Source organism: Cygnus atratus, chromosome 3 (assembly GCF_013377495.2).
Source record: "Cygnus atratus isolate AKBS03 ecotype Queensland, Australia chromosome 3, CAtr_DNAZoo_HiC_assembly, whole genome shotgun sequence".
In the NCBI taxonomy this organism is placed as follows: domain Eukaryota; kingdom Metazoa; phylum Chordata; class Aves; order Anseriformes; family Anatidae; genus Cygnus; species Cygnus atratus.
This window is the reverse complement of record NC_066364.1, coordinates 92,060,826-92,083,116: the sequence shown is the minus strand read 5'-3', so window position 1 is coordinate 92,083,116 and position 22,291 is coordinate 92,060,826.

Here is a 22,291-nt window from a genome sequence, read left to right as displayed (position 1 = left end):
TTCTAGGTCTCGGTCTCCTTATTTCCTAAGTTAGTTTGGTTTTTAAACCATCGCTTGTAAACTGACTCTTGAATTCTATGATGTAATTGTTTATACACATGTCAAATTTGTAAGATCAAAACTGGCTGCCTTCTCAGCATTTGTTTGAGATAAGACTTGAAGCAAGCAGCTGTGAACATGTGAGGCTGAGTGTGACTCTGCATTTCTTTTGTCCTTTTGTTCATTTCTATATAAGACAGCAATTTCTGTTATGAAGAGTAATAACTGTTTACTGTGCATGCAGCTTATAGAAAAAGAATATTGCTCTAATTCTTGGTGGAGTTTTAATTAGACTTATTTAAGTGTTTACTCTTCCTGCCATATCTTCTTGTCAATCTCTTAGGGTTCTGCAACTTTCTTTCAACTATAACAGAAGAACTATCCATGGGCATTTCCCTGTGAATAGATATTCTGCTTTAGGTTTCCTTTTGTTCTCTTTTCTAACGCATGACTAATGGTGACTGAACAACCACTGTTCTTTCTGTGTGAGTGGGAGAAAATAAAGAGTACTGGTGATAAAGTTACTCTCTTTGCTTCTAGCTTGTGCTGTGCTGTGGTTGTGCTGTAAGTAGCCTTCAAAAAGGGGTAGCTTGACATTTCCTGTCATCCTTAAATATCCTTTCTTGAGCATTCGGAAAAGCGTCTTCTCCAAATGTATTGACATCCTGCAATTACTAAAATGGTAATTCTTTTGTTTACTGAGCAGCTTTGTCAGGATGATGGGTCTCCCAAAAGAAAAGAGGAATACTGCTACCTTTCATTTTTCAAGTGTCACCTACACGAACAATTGAGCAAAGGTTTGGGGATTAGCTGGCAGCCTGCAGCTTTATGTCTGCATAGTGGTGTCCACTTGTTTCCAAGCAAATCAAGGAGTTGTAATGTTACTGCACATCTCCATGGCACATTCATTGTACAGATGGAAAAAAATATCTATAATGGGCTTCAAGTTTTGTAGCAGGTGCTTGTTGGCAGAGTGTATGGTTCTATATCCTTACCTGGTCGCTTGTTTTAGTTCCAAAACGGAGCTCAATAAAGTGTAGCAGGCCTAAGAAAAGTTGTTTTTTAAGCTGTTCTTGTGCACTCTTATGTCTTAAGCTATACTATCATAAGAATGAAAAAGAAGGCATTATGTGCAACTAATGCAAGAAGTGGGGTCAAGTTTGTTTGTTTTCATGTTGATTTTCTTTGGATTTAGCAAAAAAATGCATGTATGTCTACGTAAATCAGTGTGCCTGTTTACTAGCTTAAATGGATGAAGAACTGTAATTTAGAAGATTGGTACAACTTTAAAAGTATTTCAACCACCTGAAAACAAATTATGAGGTCACTGTGAAAGCCAAGTACATACACGGATCACTGTCCTACGTAGCAACAATTCTGTAACACACAGACCCTGACGACAGTCACAAAGCACAAATAGAACCATAGTTAATGCAAAACATATGTTTTGGAGAAAATCTTTCCTTTGTCATGACGGAGACAATGATTTGTAGTGAGGGAAGAGTTAACAGAATTCAGTTATTGTATGCTGGTTTTATAGTAAGGCATTGAAGGACCTTGCTTGAAAGTACTTCTTTTCTGACTTTTTTTTTCTGTCTTCTACCATTGTAAGGTATTTTTTGTGTAACTGGTATCCCTTATCGTACTGGCAGTATCACATTAAATGTATGAAGACTATTAGAAGTAACAGTTGTAAACCAAGTAATTCTAACCATCTGAAAAAATTAACTGGGGTTTATAGCTGCAAGGCAGTTTTTGATGTAGTAAGTAGCATTTAAAAACAATTGCAAGAAGTCCCATGTTGATGAAAGGAAATCTAAAAATCACAGTTTCGGTGGGTTTTAGGATTTCTAAGCTTCTCTGTAAGTCTTTGATAGGACTTCCTGTGTTTTTTAGATCATCGATTCTTTTTTTTTTTTTTCTGGTACACTTTATTTTGTTTCTTCTCTCTTAATTGAGTTAGAAGATGTTAAGCATTTTTCCAACTTATCCTTACCTTCAGACTTTTGTAAGACTTGTTTAAGGTGATTTCAGCTGGCAGATTCTCTGATATTCTCCAAACTCTTCACCCTTTGTGGATGCATCCTGTAAGATTAGTTTTGCCATTCTGTAAACAAAACTTTTCTTGTTGTCCTAACATTTTTTAATATCTTTATTTCAAAAGTTTGGCTGTTTGTAATTTGTGAATGCAGTGTATCAATTCAATGTTTATTACACAGTGGAAATACTGGCACTGAATGAACTCTTACCTCATTTTGTAACAGATGTAAAAAATATAATCCTTTGTTGACAATTATTTTGTGAATAGAGCTTTTATGCTCTTGTATCCCATTACTGAGAAGCTGCTTTTTCATATTATAACGTATTTCAGGTGAAAAAAAAGAGGTGAACTGGCTTGTTGTTGTTTGGTTAGGTTTTTTTTTTTTTTTTTTTTTTGTAGGAAGGGTGTTTACAGTGGATACAAACTGTGGCTTGCTGTGCTAGTGGTTTGTCCATACTTAGGATCTTCCATCTGTACCTCTGAACCCTTTTTAGCCTCATGAGAGGCCCAGTTCCTGAAATCTGTGTAAAATTTGTCGATGTAACAGTCAGCTTCAGAAATGCCAGTTTTCTTCAGAAAGTGTTGTTTTGGAGAGCTTCTACTGTAAGTAAAGACCACAAGCCCTGTCCTGTGCTTCTGAGCTGCGCTACCATTCAAAGCAATTTTGGTAAATTAACTTAAAGTTAACTTTTAAATTCATATACAGCTCCAGTATAATGGAATTGTCAAATTGTCATACAAACACATTTTTTGTTGATATTAGAAATTTCTCATTAGCATGTGATTCTTTTCCTGCAATATTACACCTTGAAAAGCAAAAGAAAATTTGTTATGGAAAGTTGCCATTTTTGTTTAATGTAGTAAGAAGAACACATTAATGTTCCCAGATGATCAGACTGTCCTCTAGTTCCCAGGTTATGTAAGAGATTTGTGCTGCCAAATTTAGTTGGATTAGAATTTTTCTCAGTACGACTGAATTCCTATATTCTCTTTGCTGTTTCTGCATGTTAGAGGTATTAGTGAGCTAAGTACGAACAATGTTTTGATGCAGATTATTGAGAGAAAAAGAGGGGATAGCTATAAAAATGCTACTGGGCATGTAGCAGCCAGTGGGATGAAAATTGAACAGAAGCCACTGAAGGGTCCTTGTTGTCTCAGGGTGTCCTTGCATTGTTCCCAGCCTTGCTGTTTGATATCCTGTTTTTACTGCTGCATAAGCTAGAGAAAGGACCATCCAGGCTAGTCATTTGGAGATGCCACTACAAGACTCTAGGACTATGTGAACTCTCTCTTGTAGATTTTTTCCCCCTTACTAGGCTTATTGTGTTCCTCATAAAAAGCAGTGCAAGAAAGACTTTGTCTTATATGCAGGGGTGACACTGACCTCTTTGCATTGAGTTTTTCTTGAGAGTGGCCCAGACTTGCACGAATATTAAGCAAAATAAGAGATGTACAGGTGTCAGATTGTAAGTCTGTTCCACCTACGTACTTGTTCTGGTATCCCTTCCTGCAATCAGCCCATCTCTCCACGCTGCCTCAGTGCACAGATAACTCCGGTTATGTACTGGCTGAGCCTTGCCCTGCCCCGGGTCAGTTAGACCAGGACCCTCTGCCAATCTTACTGTCACAAATTCTGGGGCAGAATGAGCGATGCCTTTGTATTATCAGTAAACACGAGATATGTGCAAAAATTAATAAACAATAGACTGAATTAAGCAGCTGCGCGTAGTAACACAATGAACCATGTCACTACATTTTCCTGACAGAGCGATATGTTTCCCAGCCATGGAAAGAGTCCACAACATGAGAAATGCATTATTCATTGAAAGACAGTAAGCCAAGAGAAGGAGCAAACTACATAGCCAGGGACAGTAGAACACTCTGTAGATGACAAGAAAGCAAATGTAAGATTTCTTAGGGTTAGTATCAGGGAAGAAAAGGGCTTTTTCATGGTGCAAGTGAAATGTACAGAGAGAATTTCAGTACCTCTAAAATTCCAGTGCTAATGTTCGAACCATGGTATTTAAATTAAGTAAAGATAGTACTTCTGAATGTGTTTGGATATCATTTTTTGCTGTCACAAGTATATGCAGGTAGCATTGATTAGTTAAAGGAGTTTTGTTTATTGTTTACATCACAAAGTTTTGTTTCCAGTGCCTTCAGGGGAAGTACAATGACTTTAGTTTGTAGAATTTGCCTGTAGTCCCATGTTACTCTTCCTTGTGTCAAAAGATCTGCTTTAGCAGGGTCCTTGTGCCAGGCCCTCTGACTTGCACTTAGCTGGCAAAGTTCAGCTGTATGTGTAGGCACTCTTTACACTGCATCTATGGACAGACAGGTTTAAAAACAAAGAGGCAAGCTTGAGCAAGGGAAGTTAAAACTAATCCTGGGGACTAGAAGTAATGCAGATGGATGTTAGTGTGAAACCCTCCTAAATCAGGTCTACCACCACTGACAGAGTAACACGGAATTAGGGCAATGACTCCTTAGGTTTAATATGGCATAATTTAGTTTGCAATAGGGCTGCTACACTGAGAATAAGATTCTGAGAGTAAAGGTGTTTAAAAAAACTCCACAACCTCAGACAAGTCATTATTGAAACCGGGTTTTCTGATCTCCTGTAATTTTATATATATATATATATATATATATATGTAGATAAATATTCTAAAGAAGGGCTCCTTTCTGTCATTTGCTTTGGATGTTGGAGAATCCAAGGGATGTTGCTGCCCACTCACTGACTTAAAATATTCATTGCTTAATAGAGAATACTAGAACTATCTTCTCAATGAGCAGTGGTTCTGCACAAGATTGTGTGCCTGTCTCTTTTGCTTATATTGTCTTACCAGGTCATTGATTTAGAAAGGTGGCAGGGTGCAAAACCATATACTAGTGACAGGAAAACTCATCTTGAATGTCATCAGAGAACGAACACATTGCCACATCACAGCTGAGGTTTGCTATTAAGCAAAGATATTTTTACCATCCCAGTCAGCAGAACTGGATGGACAATCTGATTAGGCATGAGGACAGCCCTTACAAATAAGGGCCAAATGTTTCTTTTAGTGAAGATTATAAATGTGCCGCATTGTGAAGAGCAGTTGGCTTTGAAGTGATTCTCTTCCTCCTGGACTTACGAAGAAGCTATCATCTGAAATTCATCAGAAACTGATTTTTCATCAGCTTTTATGGGTGGGGGCTGCAGTTCGCTTAGCAAAACGTGCATGAGGTGTACACGTGTTCACTGTGTCTGGCAAACACCAGTAGAAGACTTGGGTTCTCTGTCGATAAGGAGTGCTTACTTCACCAGCTTTAGGACAACAGGAACAGATGTGTTGAAGGGACCTGGAAGAATTTGATTGAAATCTTGCCAAGAAACTAAAGGGAAAACTGAGGGCAGCCTTTTCCATGTGGGTATTGCTGGTGAAGATTGCTTTCTTGCATGGTTCATGAAGACAAACATTTGTGAGATGGAACTGATTTTTTGCCTTGATGCCATTCATTTGCAGTAAATGGCAAGTGTATTTTTCAGGCGCTACTGAAGTGATGGCCAAATAACTACCTAATTAAGTAGGCATTTCCAGACTAGCTTTCAAGTGGTAGAGAAGCTCCAGAAACTACTTCTCTCCTTTCTGTCTCTCTGCACGGAAAGACACAGACTGAACTTGGCGATGTTAGCAATTCATTAAGGGTGTTTTTCAGAGCAAATCATACGAACTTCCTGCAAATGCACTTACTACGTGCTTGTCTGCCAAGTCTTATTGGGAAAACAAATGTTGAGATTTTATTTTTTTTCTGCCTCATCATAGTTATGATGATTAAATATCAGCATTGTTAACTGTTTCAGTTCATATGCAAACGCACAGAACTCAGAGTTGCCATTTTCTACTGGTTAATGGGTCTCAGCACAGGCATCTTAAACACTGTTACTAGGCCATTTTACAGGGAATCATTGCTGGCCATTGATTTTCTTTTTTTATTGGTTTTGCTGACATAAAGGTAAGGATTTTAAGTTTATGCAATTTTCAGATTGTCATGAACGCTTACTGTTCTGATACATTTACTCCTGTTCACTAGCACATCGGTGTAACTGGGCCTATGTGATGAACGGCATTCATGGCTGTTAAGTAGTTAGCATGTAACCCTGTTCTATTGCTTTCTTGTTATTGATTAAAATAATTAAATTCATAGAATCATGGAATAGTTTGGATTGGAAGGGACCTTAAAGACCATCTAATTCCAACCCCCTGCCATGGGCAGGGACACCTCCCACCAGACCAGGTTGCCCAAAGCCCCATCCAGCCTGGCCTTGAGCACCTCCAGGGATGGGGCATCCACAGCTTCTCTGGGCAGCCTGTGCCAGGGCCTCACCACCCTCTGAGTAAAGAATTTCCTCCTAACATCTAATCTAAATCTACCCTTTTTTTAGTTTAAAAATCCTCTCCAGTATAAGTCTATATATATGACAAGGTCATGAGGCTAGTTCGGAGGTGAATATATAGATTAGCCAGGTTTTGACAAGTGCACCTCTCACATGCTAGCTGTAAAATGAAGTTTTATAAAGACTGCTCTACCATAAAGTGCCATAGGCTCTGGCTTTATTCCTTTCTTTATACTGATAATGAAAAGACAGTACTCAATTGAGGGAGGAAATGGTAACACTAGCAACAGTAAAAGCGTGTGGTGCACAAGTGCACGCTTCTGTCCTTGAGCACTTGATAAGTGTTTATTTTCCCTTGCAACAGCAGGCAAGGTAGATAAATAAGAACCATTTGGTTGATCTGTCTAAGGCTACCAAGGAAGGTGGTCAGGTTGGAGTTAGAACTTATTTTTTTAAAATGTGGCATGTGTATATTGATAGGAGATGGCTTGTCCCTCTGTTGTGTGTAATACTTACTGTATAATTTACTGTCTGACCAGGGCAGAATAAGACAAGAGTCCAACACAGGAGCCCATATAATGAAGGAGTTGATTAATTCAGAAACCAAATAGACCACAGTTTTTATGTTTTTTGTGTTGTTTTTTTTTTTTTTTCCTGGAAAACCATTTGAACAGTTTTCCAAACCACTTAATGTTTATGTGCACTTGCATATACATAAGTTTTACCACCACTACTTAATAATTTGGGCCATACAGCTAGTTAATTTGTATAAAGATTTTCTCTTTTTAATTGTTCAACTTTCAGTGTTGGTTAAATTTAGGCAGGGAATGTGGTATTTATTGAACATTTCTTATATAAAACAGTATCAGTTTAGCTCTCTTATTTGGACAACTATGAGTTTTAATATATTCTCCCAATTCTACCTAAGTTTAAAGCATATCCAGGTTGTTATAAGACAACATTTTATCAAGAAGATGAGTCAAGAGGGATATGGTGCATTGAGGAGTACACAACTATCTCTGAAAGCACGTTTGCATGTGGAAAATGTTACATTTATAAAATGGGTACAACCAAGAACACCGTAGAAAGAACAGGTATTAAAATCAAACAATAATAAAATAAATCAATAATAAAGAAAACCCCCAAACATCTATAGATGATAAACTTTTGATTCAAAATCAGGTTAACGGTCACATTATGGTACTGCACAGTATGAATAAGGTACAAAACATGGTCTGTTCATGTTAATACACAGAAAATGTCACTTGTTCCTTCTCATTTATAACTGCTGATTTACTGTTATTGTGGGCTTATTTCCAATAAAGCTTTAATGAAAATCCAGCTTGCCACTAGCAGATAAATAGCAATGCAATACCAGGTGATCTTTTCCCTGTGCATAGGGATCTGGAAAGACTGTTTGATTCCAGAGATCTTAAGAAATGGCGTAACATTACCTTATTGTTTCTGCAAAAAGTGGCAAATGGGACTGCTGAACTGGAGTTTCCAGCTATCAATAAATAAATTACCTTCACAGGAGGAACATGGTAGCCTGTTTACTGATGATTAAGCATTCTCCATGTAATAAAACATGCTGAAAGTACACTACTGTTTTACTGTAATGTTATAGACTTTGCATGGTATATCATTATATGGTGTGTTATGTCATTCAACCCATTGCAAACCTGTTCTAGGAAATTGCTTTAGGATAAGGAAAAGGATTAAGAATATTTTTTTGGCATAGAGGTCTAAAAAACACAGCTTCATCCTCGCTTCTTTGGATCCTGCAGAAGGCACCATAAACGCTCCATGTATCCGAAGAGTTGTAATTTCAGGATGTTGAAGCATTTGTGCTGAGAAAAGGGGCAGTTCTGGAAAATAATGGCTCTCTGCAGCCACGTACTTTCATTCTAGTCCACTTAGCCAAATTTCTGCTGATGAGTTTTAGAAATGAGCAAGTAATTGCCTCGCTATTTCTCCAGTGGTTTGTGACTTCCAAAGGGCAGCTAACCAGTCAGCACTTTCTGTAGCAGTGTGAAACTTGCCATACCAGCTGCGAGTTTTAGCTTGCACTCTAATTCTGCCAGCCAGCCAGGATGGAGGACACTGTAAAAGCAAATTCCATGAATCCTGTATCTTCTGCCTGTTCAAAGGGGAAACTGGCTATAGAAACCTTTTTTTTTCATTTTATTTTTCCTTTTTTTTTCCTTTTTTTTGGTTTTGTTTTAGTTTTATTTAATTTTATTAGTGCATCTTTTGGAAAGTAGACCATAGAATACTTTGAAATAGGACAGAATCCTCAAGATTAGGGCTCCAGACCCTTAAAGGTCACCTAGAATGTGATTTCAGTGAAAATCTCACCAAAATGCCTTATTACCTTTGTAGATCTGTAGTTAAGTTCGTCTTCTGGGGGCTTTGTTAGTAGTTACTTGGGATGAGTTGGTTTGTCTTTAATTTTTTTGGGTGGAAATGAGTAGGTCATTTTAGACTCCAGCTAGCAAAGTGTTCCCGTGGCATTGTGCTGCCAACAGTGAGAAAACACCTTGTCTGTTTTTTGTTGGATAGCTATGAATTAAGTACTTGCATACTCTAGCAAGAGTTTTAGAAGACTGCAAGGTGCTAACAAGAAGTGAGAGCAAAGCTGTGAAATCGCTGTTGTTCTCATATGGATTCTCCAAACTTAACACATACGTAACACATATGGTGATCGGTTTCTGGCAATTGTTTTTACTGTTAGTACCATTAAACTGTGATTCAGGAGCTGTTTCCATTTCATTCTTGATCAGCATCATGAACTCTTCCATGGATTTTAGATCTTCTTGCAAGCGTGCAAGAATGGCGCTGTTGACTGGCCTGCTGCTTGTCAACTCTAAGCATTGCCACACATATATGTCCACAAAATGGCTTGTTAGATGTTTGGCCTTAGTTTACTATCACAGAATCACAGCATGGTTGAGGTTGGAAGGGACTTCTGGAGGTCATCTGGTCTAAACCTACCTGCTCAGGCAGGGCCCCCTAGAATTGCTTGCTCAGGAAATATTCTGAAGTCTTTTAAGTCTGGATAAAAGTTCACAAGAGCATCATTAGAAAAGCTCTGAAATGAACTGCTGTTTTCAGTAATGAATGTGTAAGTATGTTTCAGTTAATCAGAAAATCCGTATATCTCTGTATTCCCCTTTCCCATAGAAATAATTTACCTTTTATCTTTAGACCTCTAGATTGAAATTCATGGTGAAATTCTGACTGAAGACAAGTCCACCTTCGTTGTCTTGGGAATCAGATACCTCGCAAGTATTAAGGGGTACTTAACAGTACTTGTGAAATACTGTTGAGATGGTCCTGCTGCACTCCAGGTACCCTCCATTTAAAGAAGGTATTAGGGACACCTGGTCCTATTAGCGTAAGCCAGGGAAGTACGCGCCTTGCATTATATGGTTCAGCTATGGATGAACCCATTTTCCTTTGCCTTCTAGCCCAGCTTTTGTCAGGCTGGAGTTACATCAGCATCCATCCATGGATGTTTTAACCCGTCAAGTTTATACATGTAGTTATGATCCTCTGAAATCAGTATATGAAAAACAATGCTTTTTCTGTGAGACATCTGCCAAACAAGACAAAGAGATCATATTTTACTAGTGTGATCTATTTCTAGTGCATTATCAGTTCTGCTATCACAATTGTAAAATGATCTCCAATGTCCATGTGTTGCAGTTCAGAAGTTCAGAGTACAGTAGAAATACAGTATGGTCACTGACACATTTTTATTATTTTTGTCTCTTTGGTATGTGGACCATTCTTTTTCTTTTTTTTTTTCAAACTTAGGGCATATGCTGATTATTTGATAGCCTCAGCCTGTTCAACAAAATTTCATTTGTGAGAAATCTTTTTGCCTACACAAAAAAAAAGGCACCAGTCTGAGAGTTATAGGTATCCCTGATTTGCTTACAAAAGTAATCTGGCAAACCTCGCAGATGACCAGCAGGGTCACCAGCAGCTGCCAGTAAAGTAAGTATGCCTGGTGGTTAGATCTTAACTAAGCAGATCGCAGAATAATCACCCTTCATACAGGATTTAGCTCCCTGCCAAGTCCCTCACCACTGAGAAGTCTGGGCAATAGGAAAATATTTGCAGCATGCCTATGAGGCTATTTCAGTTCAGGGTGAGGTGCCAACTCCTCAATTATGTGCCTCTCACAGGGAACACCTCCTGCCAATTTTTTCCTGCCTGTAGATGATGGCAAGTGTTTTATATGCAACCTTTCAAGAAGTCTGATTGGGATGTAGGTTTAGAAGAGACAACATTTCCATGGTCTGAAAGACCATTGCTGGAAATACAGCTGGAAATAACTACACAAACTATAATAAAATTCTATTATGTAAACTCTAATTTCCTAGCAAATAAAAATCTTTTGACATCACTGTCATAATCTGTTAGTGGTACAAACAAACCACAGACTATCTGCACTGTTCTTGTTGTCTGTAAGACCACAGCACAATTGCAGTACCAAGATGTAAGTCTTAGCTGTGAATCCAACCCTTTGAGTGATTCACCACTTACTTCTGAAAATGAGACTTGCCTCCTGCACCTTAACTGTAGCATTCCAGAGATCATTTGGTTGTCCATATACAAGCAATTCCCTTGCAAACTTGCTACATGCAACAACTTTCTTTTTAAGTATCTAGTGTGTACCTGCAAAAAGAGCATAAATGCTGAATGACTAGTAGGAGTGATCCTGAAAGGAAAGGTGAAGGCTAAATAAAGCAAGGACTGAGGAGGATTTCTGTGCCAGTTCTATGGGGCTGCCCATGGTCACAGCAGCACTAATCAGGAATAAAAAAGAATTCAACTCTAAGAAATATCAGTTACCCTTTTCTAGCATAGTAAAATATAAACGTTAGAAATATGAATAAATACATGTCATGTTGTATAAGTGCTTATGTATGTAGAGAACATGTCTTAGTGATTAGCAAAAAGAAGACCCAATATAAAGTAGAGAATACGTTCTGCTGCAAATAACCACTAGATTATTAATCAATGAGAATCAAACTTTTCTGGAGGGAAATAACAAAAATGTGGAAATGGAGAAGAAGATAAAATCAACTATTCAAGTCAGGAATTTCCATCTGCCAAAGTAAATCATGATTAAAACGGTAATTCAAATGATTAAATCAGTCTACTTTGAGGCGCAGCTTATAGATGTCTGGCACACAGGCAGGATTTTTGGTGAGGAGGAAAGCAGGCAGTTAGATTTTTGCAATTTCCAAGTGATATAAGGTGCCAAGGATTAGCATGGAGTGTGCACTGGTGCCATAAAAAGAGAAAACTTCAGGTAAGCAGCATTGGTATAGACAAAGTGTATAACTGAAGAAAAAAGTTGTTGTTCTACTGCAGAGAAAAAACAATCAGCTTTATTCAGATGTCATTCTTAACAAATGAAGGTATTGGGAGTTTCAGTTGTGAAAGGATTTCAAGATAGTGAATGCAAAATTTGGATTAAGTTTGTCTAACTGGGTAGAGATAATTCTTTAGCATAGTTTGCATAGTGTTTACCTGAGCAATACTCCTGCTATAGGCATTCACTTCAGTGGGAATTCTGACTATCTAGAGGAGTGCAGATTTATCCCTTGCTAGGCCATGAGCTTTCTGCTATCTAGCTGTAGAAGTAAATATAACTGGACTGCTTTATGCCACAGGTACAACTACTTTCCCATTTCATCCTTCTTCCAACTATCCTCCTAAGAAGCTACTGTTTTACATATTTCTTTATGTATCCTTTATTCTCTTTACTATTATATTATTTACTATTATATTCAGTTTTATTTTCTTTTATTCAACACGACATCCAAGACTCTGAAAAAAACACCTTTTCCATAAAACAGCTGGAGATTAATTGACTTGCAAAAGAAGGGTGTTAAATGGTGCTTATAAAGGGAAAACCTGCCAATATCCTCGATGATCATCATCTCGTCATGACCTTCATCAGATAACATCACTGAGCATACCTGAAAGGACAGAAATGTGCTTTTAGTGGAAAGCAAATATCTGACATATGGAAAACTGCCCTAGGGGTACTCACAGTTGTACAGCAACAAATGAGCCCTACAGACCAAAAAGCCAAAGAGAAATTTGCTGAATGGGAAAATGGGAAGTGCAGGTATACATTCCAGCACTTGAAAACAGCTTTGGGATTAGTGTGTTCTGAGCTGAAGAAATCTGAAGTTGACCTATTGTGGTTACTCTGAAGGATGAGTAGGAATAGGAGTTTGCATCCAAACTTGCCCTTTCATCTTTCCATCTGTTCAAGAAGGTGAGGGTTCAAACAGTGAGAGTTCAAAAGTGAGCATTGAAAGCTCTGGGTTCAAAATCTATGACTCAGGTACATTTCCAGTCTTGAGCCATTCACCTGGATAGGAAGGTGGCAGAGATTTCACCAAGTTTGAATTCTGACAAATTTTAATCCCAGTCACAATGTGGTAATCATTTAGGATTAAATTTGATTTTCTTTAGCTGTTTTGCCGGTCACAAATCAAGACCCATTAACATGTTCTTCTAAATGTGGGGTCTTATATAACACTCATAAGGTCGTTTTCCAGTACTCTGACAATGACGTGAATTTGTTATACAGAAAAAATCAAATGAACTCTGGAAAATCAAAGTAGAACCCCAAGTTTACAAGTAGTGAGTGTCCTGATGTGAGGGGATGAGAAAGTAGCCCCCCATGCACACTGTAGCAGAAGAGGAACCTCCTCCCAGACTTTGAATTACAACGAAGCAGAATCAAGCTGACACACAGAAGCCATGATCGCTGAATGAAATGAGTCACAGCAAAAGCACTAGGTAAAGGATTATTTTCAGTTTCATAGACAAAAGGCTGCAGCCCAGAAAGAAGTGAGCATTTATTTGAGAGAAAGGAAATTTTCCAGGATTACAAGAAACTGAGCAGAAGAGGCAATTTTTTTTAAGGATTTTTTTGGGGTTTAGCAATTCTCACATTTTCCATAATGTGCCTCTCTTTTGTACTTAATTCCCTCCAGCTATCTGTCATTTTCTTCATTCCAATCCTTCTTTTAAGTCATTGTTCTAGTGCTGCCTAAAAATCTCATTACCAGTTATTAACAATGCGACAACATTATCATAGCCTTAAACTTACTAAAGAATTGAGCATCTTGCCAGTGGAGAAACAGAGAAACTGACAACTGAAATTATAAAAAGAAGGGAAAAGCACAGTCAGGCTAAGTGTGAAGGATGAGCTCTACAAATCTCTCTTCTCATCACCTGCTAAGTGTTCATTTTTTTAAATTGCTCCTAGGTAATGTTTTGGTCAGACTACTGCCTGACCCGGTGTATGACCTGGTTCAGTGAAGCACCATGTTAGCCCAGGCAATCTCCATGTGAACAGAGGTAGTAGATACATGTAAACACTTTCAAAACCTGGTCTTTGGTTTTAATATTAAATTATCATACATAATTAAAGGAGAAACGTCTTAAAAGGTGGCTTTGAATAGGTTCTCAGAATGAAAGATAAACAAAAACGTGCATGTCGATGTTTGTTCTTATTTTTATTTCATTAATAACAAATATGTTTGTAACCACTTGCTGATTTTTCTTTGAGTGGAGATAAGTATTTTAGTTGGTCTTTAAATACTGACTCATTTTAACTCATACTGAAATGCTTGCCCTTGACATACTTACAACAGAAGAATAGGAGGACTTCCTAACCTACTGTTATGTGAATATCCAGAGTTAAAAAGGTAAGACTATCAGTGGTAGAAGTAATGGGTGGAAAGGATTTCTGAAGGAATATGAAGAAGATTTTAAAGCATACAAATTTAATCTGTAGGAGTGAAGTTCAGATTATTTATCATCCCCGTTACTAAAAATGGCAAAAAAGAAATAAAAACCCTGTTCAGTTTTGGAAGCAGGACCCTTTCTTATTTTAATAAAGAATCTTTTTTTTTTTTTTTTTTAATTAAAAAGATTCTTTGTACATGTGTCTGATTTGGCTGACCCTTGAGTTAAAATAGGCTATCACAGCAACAGGGTGTCATTAAGTAAAAAATTATCGCTCAAGAAGTAGGAATACAGTGCTCCTCTTAAAAAAAAAAAACAAAAAAAAAACAAAAAAACAGCCAGCACCTGGGCTCCATCCTTTGTATCAGGAATGTCTGGTTTTCCTGACCTTGGGAGGCACATGCTAAAATCTTATTATGGCTGGGAGCTGTAAGTCATATTTCACATACTGCAGGAGACAATGGGTGGAGAATCTGCAGTTGGCTCACTCCCTTTTATGCTTGACTCTTCAAAACCCCCTGGGACACAGTTGGATACCTACCATATGGCACAGCCTTGACATTAGCTATGTATGTGATGCTCAAAAGTCTGTACATTGGACACTCCTGATCAGCATCCTTCTCAATCCTCAAACTAGAGAGGTCAATGTTAAAGAAATACAGATATAACAAGGAATTTAAAACAGCCTCCAAAAGGATGATATAAAATGATACTACTATCATGGATTAGCTGTTGCAAAGACAATTCTGGGTAATACGACAGTTAAGCAAGGTGTAATGGCTACCTGTAGTTCGAGACAGACAGCAGAATTCTGTGCAGAGCAAACAGAGGTGCAGAGTCAGACCTTACACTGCCCTAACATTGTGACTGGCTCAGGATGGGGCTCTGGGAGCCTTCCTCCACAGCCCTGCTAGAACAACCCGTTCTTTGGTTTAGGACCTTCTGACAGGGAAAGGGACCTCTTGTGACAGCACACTGAATAACAAGGGTGTAGGTAGTAGAGAATCCCATTATCACAACTTCTGGGAGTGCATCTCCTAGTTGACTGATGTTGAAACTTCATTCTTTTGGGGAAAGGCTGTCTTTACACAGCTCAGCGCAGCACAGTGAGGCTCAGTGCGGCAAGGCACAGCCACCTGCCTCTTGCTTCAGCTGCACGCTGCCTGATACCTGCAGACCCCATGCTCCCCTGGCCCAGTCCCAGCCCAACTCCCTTCCTGCATCCAGCATCCAACTGAAGCTACCTTTGAGATGCCAAACAACCCGTTCTCCTGAGTCTTGCTTCATGTGTCATGACACTCCAACCATCCAGGCTTTCCTCAATGACACATCTGCACTTTACCTCACCTTACTACGAAGTCAATCTTGCACTGTGTTTAGAAGATGTTCATTACAAAGATAATTGTAAAGCTTGCAAAACACGTGTGTGAGCTGTGCATACAGCAGTAAGTGCAGGGCACGCTTACCCCATTTGATACACAGAGCCAAGTTGTGAAGTTGTGTACCGGACAAATTAGAACAAGGTAAAATCTGTTCATACCTATTAATCTGAGACAACACCTTTATGTAGAGCAGTGGCTGTTCTGGATCAAACGGTAGATAATAATCTGCAATTTCTCCTTGATTTTGCCATATACAAGAAGTATGACATTCTTAATTTTCATTTTACTCAAGCAGTTAACTGAAAATAGTCTATGAACCACTGGCAATCATCTCAGGTATGCCATCTCATGGATGGATCTGCAAGGTCTGGAAAAGAGAAATGGTACCCGTTCAGCTCCACAGAAACATCAGAAATTATAGACTCATCAGCATAACTTTGTGCCCTGGAGAGTTTTGGCATGAACCATTGAAGAAAGAATATATGAGTGCCTAGTTAAGACACTGCTAACCATCCACCTACAAGCCCCCCACACCAATCTGTCATTAGATGAACCGGTCTAATTTTCTTTAGGAGAATAACTAGCTTGGTAAGAAACTGAGGAAATGTAGATGTATGTACAGAATATAACCACCTCTGTAGCAGTGCAGCAGAAAAGTATGTGGAACAAAGTATTTTACAAAATGCATCTGAGTCAACTCAATAGTGTCATTCTAGGCTGAATGGACAGGGCTGTCATATTTTAAACTGGGGAAGTAATTATTCTGCTCTATTTGATCATTTTAAAGGCTTAGTTGGAAAACTTTGTCCTGATGGCCGATATAAAATAAATAAATAAATAAATAAATAAATTTAAAGCAAAGCTTAAGGAATGAGTTTGTTCTCTTAAAAAAAAAAGAGGTTATAGGTAGAGATTTTAACAGTTTTCCAGTGCGTGAATGGTTGTTAGTAAAATGTAGTGCTCAGCTGTTCTTCATCCTTACAATAGTAAGTTACCATCATTTAGCTAGCATAAATACTACTTATAATGTTTTTACAAAGTTCTAGTTTTATTTGGTGGGTATTCTACAAAAAAAAAAATTGTTCTAATTCTCCCAAAGTTTTCGTGCAACCTTTGATCCATCCACATTTGATTAAAGCTGGGTACAGAAAAAAATCTTGACTCAAAAACTTACAAAACAAGAATAGCATTACTCCACAGTGTGGAACTTCCACCGGCTTTCACAACTCTCCACAAAAATCAAACCCCAAAACCTAACCAACTAACCACAAGCACCGTTAGTCCTACAGGGAAAGAGAGGAACCCTTCCCAAGCCCCAGTCAGCTTCCTGGGGCACTTACCTGGGGTGAAGCATGCTTAGGTAGGGATGCCTATTTAACTTGAATCAGAGCACCACATCGAAGCTTCCCATACTGTATTTATGAATACCTTATGAATAAGAATGTAAAAAAAATGCTTAAGAGAAGAGCAGTTGTAAATACATAAAGAGAGAACCTAACAGCCCATCCTGAGAAGAGCAATCTATCAAGAATTCATGTCTACCTGTTAAAGTAAGCATGGCCTAATAGGCTTGTTGACCAGGGGGTTTTTGCCTTATGAATCTGGATTATCAGATACTGATTTGTTTTAGAAAAGTTTTCTTGTTTACCTATTACTATTCCAGCTAAATCCCCATTATAGTGCAGGTTTAGGTCAGAGTTAATCATAGAGAATCATAGAATAGCCTGGGTTGAAATGGACCTTAAAGATCATCTAGTTTCAACCCCCCTGCTCTGGGCAGGGTTGCCAACCACTAAAGCAGGCTGCCCAGAGCCACATCGAGCCTGGATGGACTAGGTGCCATAAACAGAAGTTCGTTTTGCTACTGATATTGTACTGGTGTTTACTTGCAAGGATGAACCTAAAGTGTTACAGCATGACTTGCAAGTGTAGGTGTTAATCAGACTGATAAAGAATAATAAGGAACATGAAATCAGTTCCTTGAAACTTTATCCGTGATCCCCTGATTTGGTGGGAGAGTCTGCATGCCCATTATGGATCAGGGTACACAGGCGGTACCACAAATTCTTTCCTGCTAGCAGTTTTGTTATGAATAGCAATGCAGTGTTAGACATCCAGGTATGTAGAGCTAATAAAGTATTTAGACATCTTTATGAGCAGCGTATTATGAGACTGCTGTTGCAATAGTTTCTATGTTGAAGAAATTTGGGTACAGCAGATGAGCAGTAGATCATACACAGAATTAGATGGGGCGATCAGTAATCTTTTCTGTACCAGTGACTGAGCCTTGGAATTTCAAATAGCTATTCGTATATGCATAAGCATTCACATATATAAATGTTTGCTTAAGCGGTGTTGCATTTTATACGTGAAACAGGTTTCCCTCTAGAAAAAATAACCTCATGCATTCTTACACATTTTTGCAGATCTTCTCACATTTAACAGTTACATGTTACAAATCTTACAGTTTGATTTATATAGGAATCAAGGCAGACTATAATGCTTTAGGTTAAGCAGCAATTTTTCATCCCATTCCATATTATCTCATGATAAACTTAATTTTTCCAACATGCTACATGTCTTTCCTCCTTTTAAAATTTTGGGTGGTGGTATTTTTTTTATTTTGACAGGCTCTGGCATGATGGGAGTTCTGATTCTGTTGAGAGTCTTCGGGAAAAGTCAAGGCACGGGGAATAAATTGTCCAGCATAGTGAGACAGAGGCATTAGCAATACCAAAGTGAATCAGACCTCCAAACTATGAAGCTGATTTAAAAATCATAGCATTTCACCACAAGTCATTTTAGGGGGGTGGACATGGCCTTCTTATTTTTGAGGTCTTAGGATTTATGTTTTTCTACCTTTCTCTGTAGTGCTAAAGGCAGTTAACTTACTTCATAACTTTTTTTTTTTTTTTAAAGATGAAAGCTGAGAGTTTCACCTAACTCTGGAAAGTTAAGTCAAGAGATTGCATGTCATGAAATTCATGCAATTATGAACAGCACTGAGATCCTACCTTCTCTCCAATTCAATAAAGACCCAGAAAGGGCAAAACCATCTGTTTTTTATATTAGATTTTTACTTTCTGGAATAAATCCTGGAATGAATGTAACTGATACTCAGCTCCAGCTCAGCTTCCACTGCAGTAAATGAAACAGTTTCTGGTCATTTCAATAAGAGCTGGAGCAGAACTTCACGAGCAATGCTCTTTTTCACGTCTCTGTGCTCAGAAAACAATTCAGGACTTTGTGACAGTTTGCTAACCCACTTTAAATATGGAGAACCTAATGGAAAAAAGAATTGTGATGTCAGATCAAGCTGGGCACATAAACGTGCCTCAATCTAACTTCGTTTCAGGTCAATAGGAACTTTCCATTAACTTCACTGGGCGTTGAACCAAGCCAGATAAATCAAAGCCTAGGCATAAGTTTAAAATCTGGATGGTATCTAAATAAAACTGACAGCCTAGAGTGAGACCCTGGGTAATAAGCTTAATACATTGCCAAACCAAAATTCAGAGGGCATGTGCACAGCATTATAAATAAATCCAGGCAAAGTGCATCAAAGGGTGGGGGAGAATTGTTTTGTCATTGAAAACTTAAGTGAGTAGATTTTAAAAAAGCAGCAAGTAAAACCTAGATTAAATTATCAAACATATTTTTAGGCTATTTAATGTGTAAAAAGTTCTAGGTGTATCTTTTGACTAGGTTATTGCTGCAAGAAGTAATTTTCCGTAAGTCCTACGGATGTAATATTTGCATATCTGACTGCCATCTGTGTGAACACATTCAATCAAAAGTGACTCAGAACAGGATTTTTGTAATGTTGGTAATAGATGCGTTAAATCAGGGTCTGTGAATGCTCTTCACAAACGACATTTATTAAGACTGGATTCTGTTAATGACACTGCAGAGTGCTGCATTTGGCAAGCAATAAAGATGAAATGTAGCAGTCGTACACTGGCAGTTTGTCTGCTTCGTCCTGCTGTCACTCAGAAATGTCACTCACAGCTTTCCTCATTTCAGCCCCGACATGCTTTTGTGGTTTCTGTGTGCTTAGTTTCGAAGAGTTCCTTGTGGTGATTATTGTGATGCCATATGTTTCCAGAGCAGACGAGATCTGAGTAACATTGAATTGTTAATCGCATTCCTTGCCTCCAACACATCTCTGATTCCATCCAGAACACCCTCTAGCATGGCTTTGCTTCACTCCTCTCCACTGAGACTTCTCTTGTTGCACTCTCAAAAGCCCGATGGCCTGTGGCCTCACTTCATTTTCAAATTCCTTTCCCTTTCTGCTGTTTCTAATGTGGCCCCTTACCCTTTCACTGCAATGTCCTCCCCCTGAGGCTTAGTCAACTGATGCTGCCAGGGAGATCAGTCCACCGATTTAGCTTTTGGGTGTTCTTCTTTGTGAGACTTCTATTTGAAGTCTCTGGTTTCTTTTCTTTCAGCCTTTACAGCCTTGGTTATGATGCCACTACTCGCTTGCATAGATTCAGCTGCCATCTTACTTCTTAGCCAGGGGTCCCTTCCAGCCACCCCCGGAGCAAACGTGGTATCACAGGAACTGGGGGGTGCAGGAGTCCTCCACAGAGCCCCCAGTTTAACCCTCCTAGCCCACCAAGGCAGGATAGGAATCTGTAGATCATTCCTAGCATACGTTTATCTCACCCATTACTGACAGAAGCTTCTGGGGGCTTCTTTCAGGACTCTTGTACTAGAACACTTACCCTGCATAAATCTCCCATGTTGAAAATGAAACCACTTAAAACTGATCCAACTCAAAGCTGAAAGGAAAGAAAGTTATTAAATATCCTCTTATCCTTACTTCCCTTTAGAAAATTTATCATTTGCCTAACTCAATTTTTCCCTTTTTTGAAATCTGTTCTTTCAAACTTGCCTTACAGGTCATGTTTTTTAAACTTCTTGTCACTTTGGTTGCTTCTCCTGTGTGCTACCTAGCTTGCCTGCACCTTTCTTGAAGAGTGATACACAAATAGGACATAGGGATCCAGCTGAGGCCTCATCATTGCTGAATACAGCAGATTAATCAGTTCTAGTCTTACATAAGATACTTATTTTAATCCATCCCGGACTGGTATTTTTCTCTATTTATAACGGAAGCATAATGCCTTGGAATTAGTCTGACACAGAGGTTAAGATGATCAAAGCTGACAAGATCTCAGGGTTTCCATGCATGATCATCAGCAGAAGCACAGTGTTCACTGATGTTAAGTTATTCAGTGTTTCAGTTATTATGCTGATCATTTGCAGCTCTAGTGATACTGCCATCTTCTCCCCTCTGTTCTTGGGTTGCCTTGCCTCTGTTGGCTTGCCTGCCTCTTGGTTTGCCTCTGTTCTTGGCTTGCATATACAGTTAGCATTGAACTGGCCAGGACTGTGGATGGAGATGCTTTGTTGGTTGCTATATCCAAATGTAGGTGATGACACAGGGGGAAAGTGAGAGCAAGAAGGTTGTTGGGAATACTATAAAGCCAAAGACTTGGCACCTAGCTCTTGTGGCATGGGGATCCTTTATAGAAGCAATGAATAATGTTTCACTAACAAACAAATGGATAGTCAACCTGCAAACATGGGATGTTTCAAGAAAGTGCAGAAGTCAACATGTAGCTATAAATGCCATCACTGCTAGCATGCCAGAAGAGAAGTAGGTAAAACCCAGTGCTCACCAAACAGTCCTTATCCCTTCAAAGGGTGTATGTGAAACTTTGGTGAGGTCTAGAACATGAACAAGTTACCATGGAGTAGCAAACCATGCTGTAGCAGTCCAGAAGCAGCATGGTAGCTCTTTGCATTAACCCTATGGCAAGTACCAAGTTTGGTGGTAGCTTAACATTTTTGGACAATTGAAACACTTCTGCACAGCACTAGTTAAACATGCTGCATAGCAATATTAGATATCAGCCCATGGGTTATATCTTTTGGTAGGGTCCCTGGCTTTGAGTGCCTGCCTAGTGTAGAGAGCCTTGGCTAGAGCCGTCCTTGCTGTTCCTGCCAGCGCTGCCTATGCACAGCCCGTGCGGAGCTGGAGCTGGGCTGGGCCATGTAGCCAGCAGAGCTACGCCGATTAGCATCACCCAAGGGAACAGCTGCAGGCATCTGTGTGTGCCTTTCCACAGTCCTCAGTGCAGAGCACAACCCGCTGTGCTGGCCTTTTGGCCTCTCACCAGCGCTAAAAGATGTTCACAAGCCTCAACAAGAAGCTCCTTTTTGGTGTTGGTTCTGTTGGTACAATCCTGCGTTTGATTTAAGTGGGAGGACCTTCACAGCAAGGCTCTTTCACTATGGCAAGGCTTTCTCTCTCCACTTGCAGCTCTCTTGTTCCAATCATCCCTTTTCAGCTAAAAATACCTGCTGTCAGCCTTGTGCCATTGCAGGATCAGAATGCCCTTTTTGTATGATGCCTTGGCCAGCTGGAATCTCCTCATGGATTTTGAGTCTCTGGCTTTTCTCACATTTCACTTTCATCAAAGTTTTTTTTTTTCTTTTCTTTTTTTTCCTTTCCCAAGGCTGTTTCTGCTATTCCTTCATTGTTTTCTGGGAGGGCTGGGAGTTGCAGTTAGTATTGCAACTGTTTATTTGGGCCTACATGGGTTAATGAAGGTTTTGCCATGACTCATGAGAGCTCAGACTGTGATA